Below are 12,955 nucleotides of genomic sequence, written 5' to 3'. Positions count from 1 at the left end.
TGCTCTGACAAAAGCCTGAGAATTGAGTTCAGATATCAGTGTCACTTTTAAGGAAGCATACCAGTAAATGGTTGTGTATTCAGAAAAAGGCTGTCAAGAATTGGGAGATAATTTAAATTATTTTATAGAAGAACCAGTTAAGGGAAATGAAGATTTTTTTAACTTTGAGAAATCATAAAAGTATCTACTTCCCAGAGATATGAGGCTAAAAGGATATATATATATATATACATATATATATGTATATATATATAAAATCATTAGCACAGTATCTAACACATGTAAGTGCTTAAAATAATTATTCCTTTACTTTCCAAATTGAGATGAGAAGGAAAGAAAGAGGGGAGGGAAGGAAGGAAGGAAGGAAGGAAGGAAGGAAGGAAGGAAGGAAGGAAGGAAGGAAGGAAGGAAGGAAGGAAGGAAGGAAGGAAGGAACAAAGGAACGAACGAAGAAGGATGGAAGGAAGGAAGGAATGAAGGAACGAAGGAACAAAGGAACGAACGAAGAAGGATGGAAGGGAATGCTAAACACTTTACAAATATTCTCTCATTTGATCTTCACAACAACCCTGTGTAAAAGGGAATTCTTTTTTTTTTTACTTTTATTTAGTCAATTTAGAACATTATTTTGTCAGACTCCTAATTTAACCTTTACACCTGGGAATTAAGATGCTATTATCACCTGAATAGCTAGTAAGTGTCATAGGCTGCTTTTTGAATTCAGGTCTTCCTAATTAAAGGTCAAGCATTCTCTCCACAGCAAAAAAAAAAAAAAAAATCATGAGCTCAGATCCCCCATTTTTACATCTAGTAACTTATTAGGTACCTTTCATCTGGGCAAATTATCATCAGCTAAGTTTGATAAGGACTTATCTTCAGAAGATTGGTGACAAGATAAAAATTATATTGGCTTTGAAGGCATGGAGTGGCCTGTACAAAGGAAGAGAATGTGCAAACCAAGAAAAGTGTGGATATTTTGAAGAGGTAATAATGACAATTTCAGTTTCCACTGATCAAAATCATATGATCAAAGAACCAGCTAAAAGTGGACTGTAGAGGTAATTTAGTTCAAATCCCTCATTTTATAGATAAGGTAATTTGAACATGATAAACATTTATTAAGCACCTACTATGTGCCAGGAACTAGGGATATAAGTAAGAAAAAGAGTATTGCTGCCTTCAAGGAGCTCAAAGGCTAACAGGGAAAGACAGTACACAAAAGGATGCTGAAAAGTAGAGTATGGGCAGGGTTAGGTATTTGGCATGGGTGCAGGAATAGTGGTGGAGTCAAGACCAAGCAATAAGCTGGTAGAAAATGAAAAGTTGGCTGAGCTTCAGAGACTTCTTTAAAGGAAGAGATTGAAAGGAGTTTTTTGCCCAGTCTTCTCATAGGGACAGAAGCAACTGAGAATATTGATAGGAATATAAATGAGGGTATTGAAGCACAAAGTCATTCTCACTCTTGCCTTACCCACTGTCACAGAGCTCAGAAGCAGCAATAGCATCTGAACTAGCCTTCCTGATCTCATATATGGAATTCGAATAGTTTATTTTTTGGATTAACTTATATAATTAACTATGTATAGCCAATAGACACTATGTATTCTTGTGTAGTTATTAGACAGTGACCTGATTTGTATTGTTTAGATGCTCACTTCTGAAATAATTATAAGATGATTTTGAAGTTGTGTTGATTTCCTATAATGCCCTTCTGTGAGAGTGACTTCATTATAAGTGATTTCCTTGTATCAATTATGCATGGTGGAAAAGAAATACACCCTGAATTTGAAGACAGAGAATTTAACTTGGAATCCTAGCTCTGTAACTTGCTACATCTGTAAAAGAAGGTTAGTGTAGATGATTTCTAAAGTCCAGACCAGCTATAACTAGAATGTTTTCTTCAGTGCAAGAGCAATACTCTGTTTTGAGACATTCTAGCTAAATAATACAATTTCAAATGCAGTCCCTAGGTTCACATGGAACTTTATATCCTTACTTTAAGTACTACTTCATTGCTGATTTTGAAAGGTTCTTTGAAGGTGCTGGTTGATGATGATATTAAAAACACAGAGTTCTTAGAATTCACTGCAATTAATTTTCAAATGACATTGATCCATCATTCTCATCCTACAGAATATGTTTTTTAAACTAGGTAACCTATTTATCTTTTGGTCTGATTTTCTTTATTATTTATCTTTTCTTTTTAAAAATCTTTACCTTCTATCTTAGAATTTATTGATTGCAAAGCAGAAAGAGTGGTAAGGGCTACACAACTGGGATTAAGTGACTTACTCAGGGTTACATGGCTAGAAAGTGTCCAAGGCCAGATTTGAACCCAGGAACTCTAATCAATAGATCTAGTGCTCCATCTACTGAGCAACCTAGCTGTCCTTTGATTATTTTCCCATAAATTTCTAGCAAATAATGTCAAAATTTTACACATATTCCTCTTTATAAGTGTTCAACAATAGCATTAGTAACTGACCCTGCATATTCTTTGTCACTTATTTCCCAAGTGATGTGTGTATTATACACCACACTTTCTGATACTGCCTTGCTTTTAAACAACTTAACACCAAAGCTTAAGTACTGTAGCAAATTTTACCACAATGCCCATTCATTTATCTTGAAAATTCTATATTTTAATTGCTAGAAGGACTCTTTCCCCACCATTTTCCAAATGTACAATTTCCCCAAATCTACAAATGTGTAAGAAGGAAGAAAAAGAAGTGTTCCTATACATAGAAATGAGGATGGGGAAGCTAAGTAGCATAGTGAATAAAACACCAGACCTGGAGTCAGAAGGACCTGAGCTCAAATCTTACAACAGACACTTTCTAGTTGTGTGACCTTAGGCAAATCACTTAACTAAAATTGGCTAGTCCATTCCACTCCTTTGCCTTAGAAGCCAATGCTTAATATTGATTCCAAGACAGAAGGTAAGAGTTTTAAAACAAAGAAATGGTATTGATTACTGTTTTGTTAAACATTTTGAAAATAATTTTTCAGATCAGGAACTTGGATTCTTTCCTCACAGTGTTTTTACTTAATGAGTAATACGTAGTATATTAAAATTTCTAGGGTGTGCATAATATAAAAACCTTTCCAACTACTTCTTATTACCTGTGAGAGCTTTGGGCTCTCCCTTTATCTCTCACTTTTTTTTGTGGGAGGAGAAGGGTCTAAAACTGTGATTTTTAGCTACAAGTTAAACTCTCAGCATGGAAACTTCTCTATTGATGTAGATATACAAAATTCCATTCAAAATAAGACTCTGAGAAAAATGCTCAGAAGACTTAAGAGGTTCATTAATTTCATCAGGCCCTGAACCTAAGTCTTCCTCTGTCCACTAACACACACTTACTCTAAGGGTTTCACTATACAATGAGGAATAGAAGGGCCTCTTAAACCTTGGATATCTGATGGGAATATTAGTTGTTTTCTCAAAGACTTAAGAAAGAAGAAAAATAATGCAGTTTAGAAATAATATGTCCCTCCCATAAGCATCACAATGGACTATTCAACATCTTCTCAACTCCCTCAGTTGTCTCTTCTCTAAGACTAGAGGACTGAAGGTAGGGAGCAATAAATTCCTCCTGAAGAATTCCCTTATAAAGGGCTCTGATCCAAGCTTATTTTCCCTATTAGCAGCTGTCTTGGTTTTGACTCCACAGAACATCATGCCAGATACCCCTGGCTCCTTCTCTTCTCCCCTCCCTGGCCCATGCTTCTCCTCTTCCTTTTGTGTGCTTTCTTCCCACATTAGACCTCAATGTCCTCTACAGCAGAGACTGTCTTTGTTTTTCTTATTTGTATCTCTAGCACTGTAAGTACCTGGCACACAGTGGATGCTTAATAAATACTTATTGAATTGAATTAAAATCAATTGAAATCACAACTCAATACCTTTATTAAGATATACTAATATACGTAAAAGGTAAAATTTTAAAGGAAAACAATTCACATAGTATAAAATACTGCTCCTTTTCCTTAGATGATGAATTAATAAAATCTTATATGACAGAACTTACTTTTTAACCATTTAAAACAAAGCAAGGCTAGATTGAAACAGTATAATTATCAGTAATTAAAAAAAAGTTTGCCTGTCAAGTAGGCTTGTAGTAACACAAGCTCAGCTTTTAATTTAGAATCTGCAAAGGGAAACAATAAAAACACTACTAGAATACTTTCTGCCTTAAGTCAAAATCTAGAGATGAATTCCACTATAGAAGAAAGGTAAAGTGAAATTAATAAAGAAAGAACCATATGATTTAAAACTATACAAAGGTTGGTAAAATATTATTATTTAAACCCTACCCAAAATTCATATTTATTTATTTATATAAACACACATCCATTAATTCAGTTAGTCAATTCTCAATAAATAAATGAACTTCACTGAATGCCTACTTGGTGAAAGATAATGTGATAGACACTTAAGATCTAGTGCTAGCTGAAATGAAAGAAGAACCAAAGTTTTTTTTATGTTATATAACAAACTATGATGAAGATGAAAGAATTGGAAACCTCACCAAATGAATAATTTAAAACAAATGAAAAGCATATTTAGAAAATGATAGATCTTCTATATTTGTAATTTTAAAATTTATTTTAATATTTTAAAAAGTATTTTCTACCTTATGTGCTTTATATTATATAAATTAGAAAGCAATGTGAAACTTCTAAGCTCCAATTTCACTAGTTTAAAATATATTACCCATTTAAGATTTTTTAAAACTAACAACAATGGCAATCCCTGCCTTTCCCTTATTGGATTTATTAGGAAAATATATTTATTTTAAGAGTTTCAAAGACTATGTCTGATTATTACAATTTTCAAGATATACACAGCATTTACAACACCCTTCTCTGCTACAATTTTCTAATGGTAGAATATTAAGCATCAGAATATAAACTAAAATTATAAAGCATGCTTACAGTATCAGAGAAGAAAGGAAAGACATGTGAAAGAGTTGATTTTGTGGGATGCAGAACACAGAAGAATCTGGCATCCTTTAACTATGATGTATTCTTTGAAAACAACCTTTATTCTTAATCCATCTCTGTTACAAGTCAAATGAGCAAAAACAATTGAATATGTCTAGGGCCTTTCTTAAACAAGGATAAAGTTTAAAAGTAAACTGAGCTCTGTGAAACTTTAGATTGACTAAAGTCTCTTGGGATTTCTGGTGAATGGAACTAAGTCATTGGATTTTTTTGTAACATGACAGTTTGTGCAAATATACATATATAGTTTTATATGTATACATATATAGGTGGACATGGATATATTTGTATAAATATAACTTTTAAAGTTTACACTAAATTGAATTTCTTTCTCTTTTATTCACAAATTTCACTCAGCTATTAATTCTATGTAGACACATAATTTCCATTGCAAATGTAAAGGATAGATAGTAAAAGTGTTCTCACCCAAAGGAACAAAATGTATTTACATTATTTTTATAATAAATAATACTAAAATAGAAATTTTTTGATAATTTTCATAAGCTCTTTCTCCAACCTCACTACTTATATCAATTATTCAATATTGTCTTATTCCTCCTACTATAGTGCCCAATCTGGATAATTAGCAATACATGCAATAAAGTTTTATTCCATTATGATAGTAGTATCTCTATCCAGATCCAGTTGTTTTTGGCTGGTGCTCTCTCTCTCTCTCTCTCTCTCTCTCTCTCTCTCTCTCTCTCTCTATATATATATATATATATATATATATATATATATATGTATGTATGTATGTATCCCCTGCCCTACCTATCCAAATCAGAGGTATGGTACTTACAAGTGAAGAGAGAAATGTGAGAACAACAGACCATGGCTAGCATGTTGCCTGCCATAAAATAATGGAGGGTTTGAATTAAATCTCGTCAAAAAGTAAAGAACCACAATCCTTCCTATATGCTACTTTCTGCTGATATTAATGAGCCCTCTGTGTTCCACATCTCTTGACTCCAAGGTAGTAAATTATAATCTTTTTTTTTCCTAGATCCCAGTTTTTGGTATTTCTTAAATTGCTTGAAATTCTATATGTAGATAGATATTCCACAAGTCTTAGCAGTTTGAATATTTAAAACTTTTAAAGTTAAAAACCACACTAGGACCTTTGGGACAGTCTGTGTATCTTTTATACACATAAACATCCACTACCTATCACTTCAAGTTTCATAATTTTAAAATTTCACCATAAAGATTCCTTACTTCAAAGATTCTTAAAATTCTGTCTTAAGTCACCAAAGCTTGGAATAATAAAAAACTTACTGAAAAAATAAAAGAGCTCATCTTGAGCTTTATAGCACCTTTATTTTGTTTTCTTTCTGGGAAGCTCAGAATTAAATTTTAAGTTATCAATGAACTGCTTTTAAAATGAAATTTAAAAAAATTATCTTTCAAATACAGAGATGATACTGTGTCATCTTTAGTATATTATAAATTTTACTTGTTGCCTACTCTGTACCCATTTTTCAATTCTCTCATGAGAAGTTAAGCATTTTCAGGGTAAGAAATGTCTTTCTCCTAGTATTTGTATGCCCAAGCCTACTACATAAAAGCACCAACTTCTTTCTCTCTTTCTCTCTCTTGACAGTAAGAGAGATGGAGAGACACAGAAAGACAGGGACAAGATAACTGACTTAGGTAGACTTGTACTTTGCTCCTCAGCATAACCCTGATTTAAAACTTGCCTTCCTAAAGACATTTGGGAATTTCCCTTTTGGTTAGATTGGGACTTCTGCTGACTCTTGGGTTGAAATGAAATCTCTTACAACAAGTGGGAGGGCTTAGTCAGTCTAGGGATTGCCTGGCATATTCTAATCTGCAAAACTTATATGATTTATGTTTATTATCAGCTTAAATTAATGAGTTTATTCACCACTCACAATTTATTATTTTTTGCATAAGTAGTAATGATAAAGGGTCTAGATTTTAATATAATATTAATCTCTCCATTAGATATGAATCATAAAAGTGGTGTGAATATAAGAAAAATCATTCTCTAGAATAGTAATATTTGAGGGGAAAATATAGATATAATTCTACTATGATAATTTCTTTTATTGGAGAACACCGTAGCCACTCTCATGACCCATTCTCTTGTGCCTTCTCAGAGGGAATTCAAAGATTTTCAGGGAAAGGAAAAAAAGAATCCTAAGACAGTTATAAAAACCATGTTTAGAGACAAATTTAGGCATTCTTCATGGATAGTATAAAATCTATAAATGGACAACACACAAATGAAACTTCTATTTTAATTTAACCGTTTCCCCTTATAATCCTACATATTTTATTTCATGCACTTAAAACATTATTCTGAGAAGGATCACACAATTCCATTCTAAAAATACCAACATACTGCCTGTGGGAGACCATTAAACAAACAAAAAGTTAAGAATCTTTGCTCTAGAATATGAGGATTATCTCAGGAGAATTGAGCATTAAATTGGAAATTCAAGCTGTATTAAAACAAAAACAAACAAACAAAAAAACCTTTGGTACTTTTATTTGTTATAATGGACCATTATATAGGAGAGATTTCCTCAGAGTTCAATCAAGGCCATGAAGGTAATGTTCAAATTTCCAAAACTAGATCAAAAGTGGAGTTTTTCTACAAATGACTTCTCTGAAATTTTAAGGAAAAAGTAAAAACTGCCTAACAAATATTAGAGATGGGACCGTTCTTCTACAGAGAGTGGTGAGCAGGGAGGCCTCATTTCTGGGTTACAGCTACCTATCCTTCCCCACTTCCAAAGTATAGAAGACAAAGGTTTGGAAATTTGTAGTACCCCTCCACTTCCTCCAGTTTTCTGGTAGTTTCAGTAAGTTGTAAAGAACATACTTCAATAAATATCATTAGCTTATAGGTTCTTTTTCCTTTTAGCTCCCTCTCATCATTGTTGATATCTAAGAGAAACATTTATTTGGAGAGGCATCTGCCACCAAATGTAGGAAATTAAGATAGATTTATATTGATCAATTCTGTTAATTTTAATGGCAAAAAGTCACAGGAGCATACAGATATAGCACTAACTCAGATTCATGCCAGGAGTAGAACTAACATATTATTTATGTTAATATAGATAGTTTTCATTCCTGTTTTATACCTGTTATATCATATAATTGTGCAGAAAAATAAGGGGAACGTGACAGCAATCTTCAAACTGCCAAACCCAAATCTCTATTTGCCTTTTGGACATCTCCATTCAGATATACCATTTGCACTTCAAACACTATAGATATAACATAATCAACAAGCATTTATTAAACATTTACTATTTGCCAGGCACTATGTTAAGCACTGGACATACAAGGAGAGAAAAATTCTGCCATTAAGGAGCCTGTTACTCACGGGGGAGACAATAAGCAAAAATTAGGTATATTCAAGACATGAAACAGAGAGAAGAAAATCTGAAAGAGGGAAGCACAGAAACAAAAATTCACCTCCTCCAAGTTTCTGTTTCTGGCAAAACATCACTACCATTCCAGGCTTTAGTTTTCTAACTTGTTTTAATGTTGAGTTTTTCCTCATTCCCTAATTTCTATCCCATAACCAAACACCTGTAGCAAGGTCTGTGTCTTGCTGTCATTTGAGCAAGATTAAGGGTTCCAAGATTCAATGCAAAGGGAGGTGAGAATCTTCTCAGGTTAATGTGGTTTGGTGCAAGCCCTTTAATACACTTCTGATTTTAGGAGAGGCAAGGCAAAGGGAAGTACTTCTGAGGAATGTTCCAGGTACAAAACCTTGTATTCTATATTTTTTACCTGGGAGTTGGGAATTAGTTATGGCTAACAAGACCATTATTCTCAGCCCAGGTCGCCAACCGACATTTCTAAGGATGAAACTGAGAAGCAGAGGATCACAAGACAGAATGAAGTACAAAACAGAAGTTAGTAGACAGAAAGTGAAACAAAAACTTTTATGGGGTGGGGAAACTCATAATGAGAGGTGGCAGTGAGAGGAGGATTGAAATAGGTGAGATACACTGAGAAGCTGGGTAGCACAGACTGCCCCAAACCAGCCAAAATCTTAGGAACACTAATCAACCAGAAATACAGCAAAGAAACCCTCTTAAAAGGAACCAAAGGAATGCTGACATTTAGGCATATTTCCAAAAGAGAACACTTCAAATGATATCACTTTACCATTCACTAAATCTTTTGTTGAAGGGATCATCTTTTTTATAGTCTTAAAAATGAAATAAAAATGACAAACATTGAATATTTCATTAAAATCTATCAAATGAATATGAATTAGTTAAAAAGAAACATTTATACTTTTACATTTGTATGCAATATGTTGAATACAAATATGAGTACACTGCATCAAAAAAAACCCATCATGAAACATCTATATCTATGATAATTTTGGAAACTGAATAATGAACACTTAAAATTTTCACTCATTTATTGTGAGTTTAAGTTCTGTAATTGGTATGAAAATTGTTTTCAAATGACTCATAGGGCCAATATATATTTTTTCATGTTATCAAATGACAACTGACCAAGAATAACAATAAGTGAATTTTAACAAAACTATGAGAGTAAAAATGAATGAATATTCCAAGTATTTAAATTTATAGGATTTAATAACAACAAAATGAGAAAGGGGTTCTGTCAGTCAAGTGAGCAGAGCATAGAGTCAGAGACCCACACCTGCAGCGCTTTACCAAAGCAAAAGCCCTCAAAGCCCAGCAGTGTGGGTTTCAGTAAAATTTCTCTCCCTAAAGTCAGGATGCAAAGTGAGGACATACATTAAAAGGATGCTGGGTAAATGTAGTTCAGGTGTATCAAATTTCTATTTGCACAAAGCAAAAACCTGGACACTAAATTCTTGGTATAATTCCCTAACTCCACTCTCAGAAACCTCTACAAATGCAGTTATCCTTTTGCTACATAAAAGTCTAATCATATGTTGATTTAATTACATTTATTCTAATGTGTACATAGCCTAATTAATAGCATTTGAAACAGCTGATTGTTGATTAAATGTTTTAAATCTATGAACTAACAACTACTTGTAAATTGCCTACTATGTGTTAAGTGCTATGGATAAAAAAAAACTATAGTAAAACAGCCCCTTTTCTTAAGGAAATTTTATACTATATGGGGAGACTTCATACATATATAAAAGTATATGCAAAGTGAGTTTATGTTACATATATACAAAAGAAATTTAAGGGTTTTTTGGAGGAAAAATAAAAACTGCTGAGGAGCTGTCATAGCAAGGGGAACTTAAAAGATGAAGGAACCAGAGAGCAGCTGGAAAAAAAGTTTTTTGGAGGAGAGGTTTGAGATGTGATAAAACTGGGGCAGATCCAAACGGGCTTTCAGTAAGGAGAGTGTACATTCCATGCTAAAGGACAGCTTGTGGACATGCTGGTAGGAGGCAAATTATTGATGAATATAACTTTTTGTTAAGTATTTTGGGTAATTATATATCAAATAAATGTTTTGTAATCGGATTAATTCTTCCAGAGAAAAACATTTAGACCTCAGAACTCATTTTCTAATCACTTTCACTTGGCAAAATAAAATAGCAGATTCAGAATGAACTCCTTCATTTCCTAAAGTTAAAACAATCCCCCAAACATGTTTTTTTTGTTATTTTTCTTTGATGTTAAAACTCTGAATAAATCTCTGAATCTATTCTTGCAAATTATCCTTTATTATTGATCATCCTTCAGGTATGTATGATCTGTTGTTAAGTTTTGTCAGTCCTCTATCTCTACCACAATTCTTCCATTCATCCTTAATCTACAATCTTAGCATACCAATTTGAAAAACAGCACATAATTTAACAAAGAACCAAGGACATTAGACATAATTAAACATAGAACTATATACTGGAGGTAATCTCAAAGATCTATGAACATTTTTCTGAGGAAGAACTACAGTCCAGAGAAGTAGATGATTTGACCAAAATAGAAGCCAATTCTCCCAGTTTTCATTCTAGTACCAAAAATCCAGTGTTCAAATAGGTATATAGAAATATCCTTCATTCAATCAAAATTATGTTACTAAATTCCACATCTAAGTTGTTCATTCATTAAGTCAAAAAGTGACTCCAAAGAAATAATTCACTCAGGCATAGTAAACTGGAAGCTCTAACACTACTATCTTGTTTGTTATCATGTCCTTTTTGGCACTACCAGCTAAAATGCATAATTTCCCCAACTGTAGATGGTCAGGTAGCCTGCTCAAATGAGATAACAATGAGCACTTTGCTAGGCTCAGACACCATGTGGATAAGCTAATGTTCTCTAATGAGAATACTAGGCTTCTATTAGCTAAACAACTCATTATGTTAGGAACAGAGCCAACACAGGCAGAATCTACTAATTTGATCATCTTTGCTGGACATTAGCCAGTTGGATGAGAATTAAATGTCCTTACAGTTACTGTTATGTCACTGTACTGCTAAAGAAGGAATGGATATTTTATACCATAATTTTATATGCTTTCTCACTTTCTCAGTATAAAATAATGTTATTATATTAGTATCACCTGGATGAGATGAGATATTTAAAGTAACTGGAAAAGTACAAAACAACATTAAAAGTAGCAAAGAAAGGTAAGGCTGAATTAAACACAAGTAGATTCTGAAGCCATAAAGATTTCTTCCATATCAAAGGAAGAAAAAGATGTGAGAAGGGGGTAATAGACAATACTGTGTGACTGAATGACAGTACACATGTGTGTATGTGATACTGTATTTTCACTTTGCACATTTTAAAAGACTAAAGAGCTATATACTAGGTGTGGCTTGGGCCAAGTCATTTATCTACTCATTTCTCCAGGCAGATGTCTAAGACTTTTTCTAGGTTGCCATGACACTATTCTATTGTCATTGTCCACCTAACTGGCTACTTCTGTGTCTCCTTGTCTGGATCTTCATGTAGATCATACTCACATGACATATCTTCAAGTCTCCTGTCCCAAGTCCTCTTCTCCCTCTATTCTATTTCAGTTGATGATCTCACCAGTTTCCATGGTTTCAGTTATTATCTCTATGCAGATGACTTTTAAAATCTGTCTGTCTAGACCTAGCCTCTCTACTTAACCTCCGGTCTTCAATCTCCCACTACCTAATGGGCAGAACAGACTGGATATCCCATCAACATTTTAAACATAAAAGGTCCAAAATCAATCTCATAATCTTTCCCCTCAATCTCTCCCCTTTTACTAAATTCTCTATTACTCTCAAGGAGACCAATGCCATTACAGCCACTCAAGGCTCCTAATCCTGGGAATTATCCTTGACTCTTTATCCTCTCATACACCACTGACCTCCCATCCAATCAATTGTCAATTATCATTTCTACCTTCATAATATCTTTCCTATACACCTATACAAAGGCATTACCATGCCAGGTCTCATTACTCTGTGCCTAAACTATTGCAGTAGTTTGCTGGTTGGTCTCTGCATCAAGTATCTCTTTCCTCCAATCCATCTTCCACTCAACTGTCGAATTCATCTCCCTAAAGCATAGGTCTGACAATATCACCCTCCTCTGGCTTCTTATTATATCCAAAATCAAGTACAAAAAACGTCTGTTTGGCTTTTAAAGAGCTTCGTTACCTGGTCCCTTACTACCTTTCCAGTCTTCTGCATATACACTGGGAGAAAGAGATAATGGGCTCCTTATTATTTTCTTGTACATGACACTCCATAATCTAATTCCAAACATTTTTACTGACTATTCCTCACAGTTGGAACTTTTCCCCTCCTCATCTCTACCTCTTAGCTTTCCAAATTTCCTTTATGTTGTAACTAAAGTCTCACCTTCTACAAAAACACACTCCTGGTCCTCTTAAATCCAAGTGTCTTCCTTTTGAGATTATTCAAAATTTATGCTGAATTCATCTTATTTTATTTTTTCTTCCCATTCTCTTGAGTTCAGGGATACATTATTTTTGGTTTTGTTCTGTTTCCATCTTT

General features: G+C 33.6%; 1 protein-coding gene across 5 annotated transcripts in view; it reads right to left on the bottom strand.

The window, feature by feature from the left end:
• The window catches only part of FOXP2 (forkhead box P2), a 694,699-nt gene that overhangs the window by 333,266 nt on the left and 348,478 nt on the right, over nt 1-12,955 (bottom strand). The window contains exon 1 of one of the 5 annotated variants that reach the window (XM_056799567.1): nt 11,927-12,136. The exons of the other annotated variants lie outside the window; for them this stretch is intronic. The gene's annotated coding sequence lies outside the window, so the exon portion shown is untranslated. Of the gene's footprint in view, nt 1-11,926; nt 12,137-12,955 lie in introns of those variants that run through there. 5 annotated transcript variants of the gene reach the window in all.

Source organism: Monodelphis domestica, chromosome 5 (genome assembly GCF_027887165.1).
Source record: "Monodelphis domestica isolate mMonDom1 chromosome 5, mMonDom1.pri, whole genome shotgun sequence".
In the NCBI taxonomy this organism is placed as follows: Eukaryota; Metazoa; Chordata; class Mammalia; order Didelphimorphia; family Didelphidae; genus Monodelphis; species Monodelphis domestica.
The sequence above is the reverse complement of the archived record's forward strand: the minus strand, read 5'-3'. Positions and strand labels throughout refer to the sequence as shown.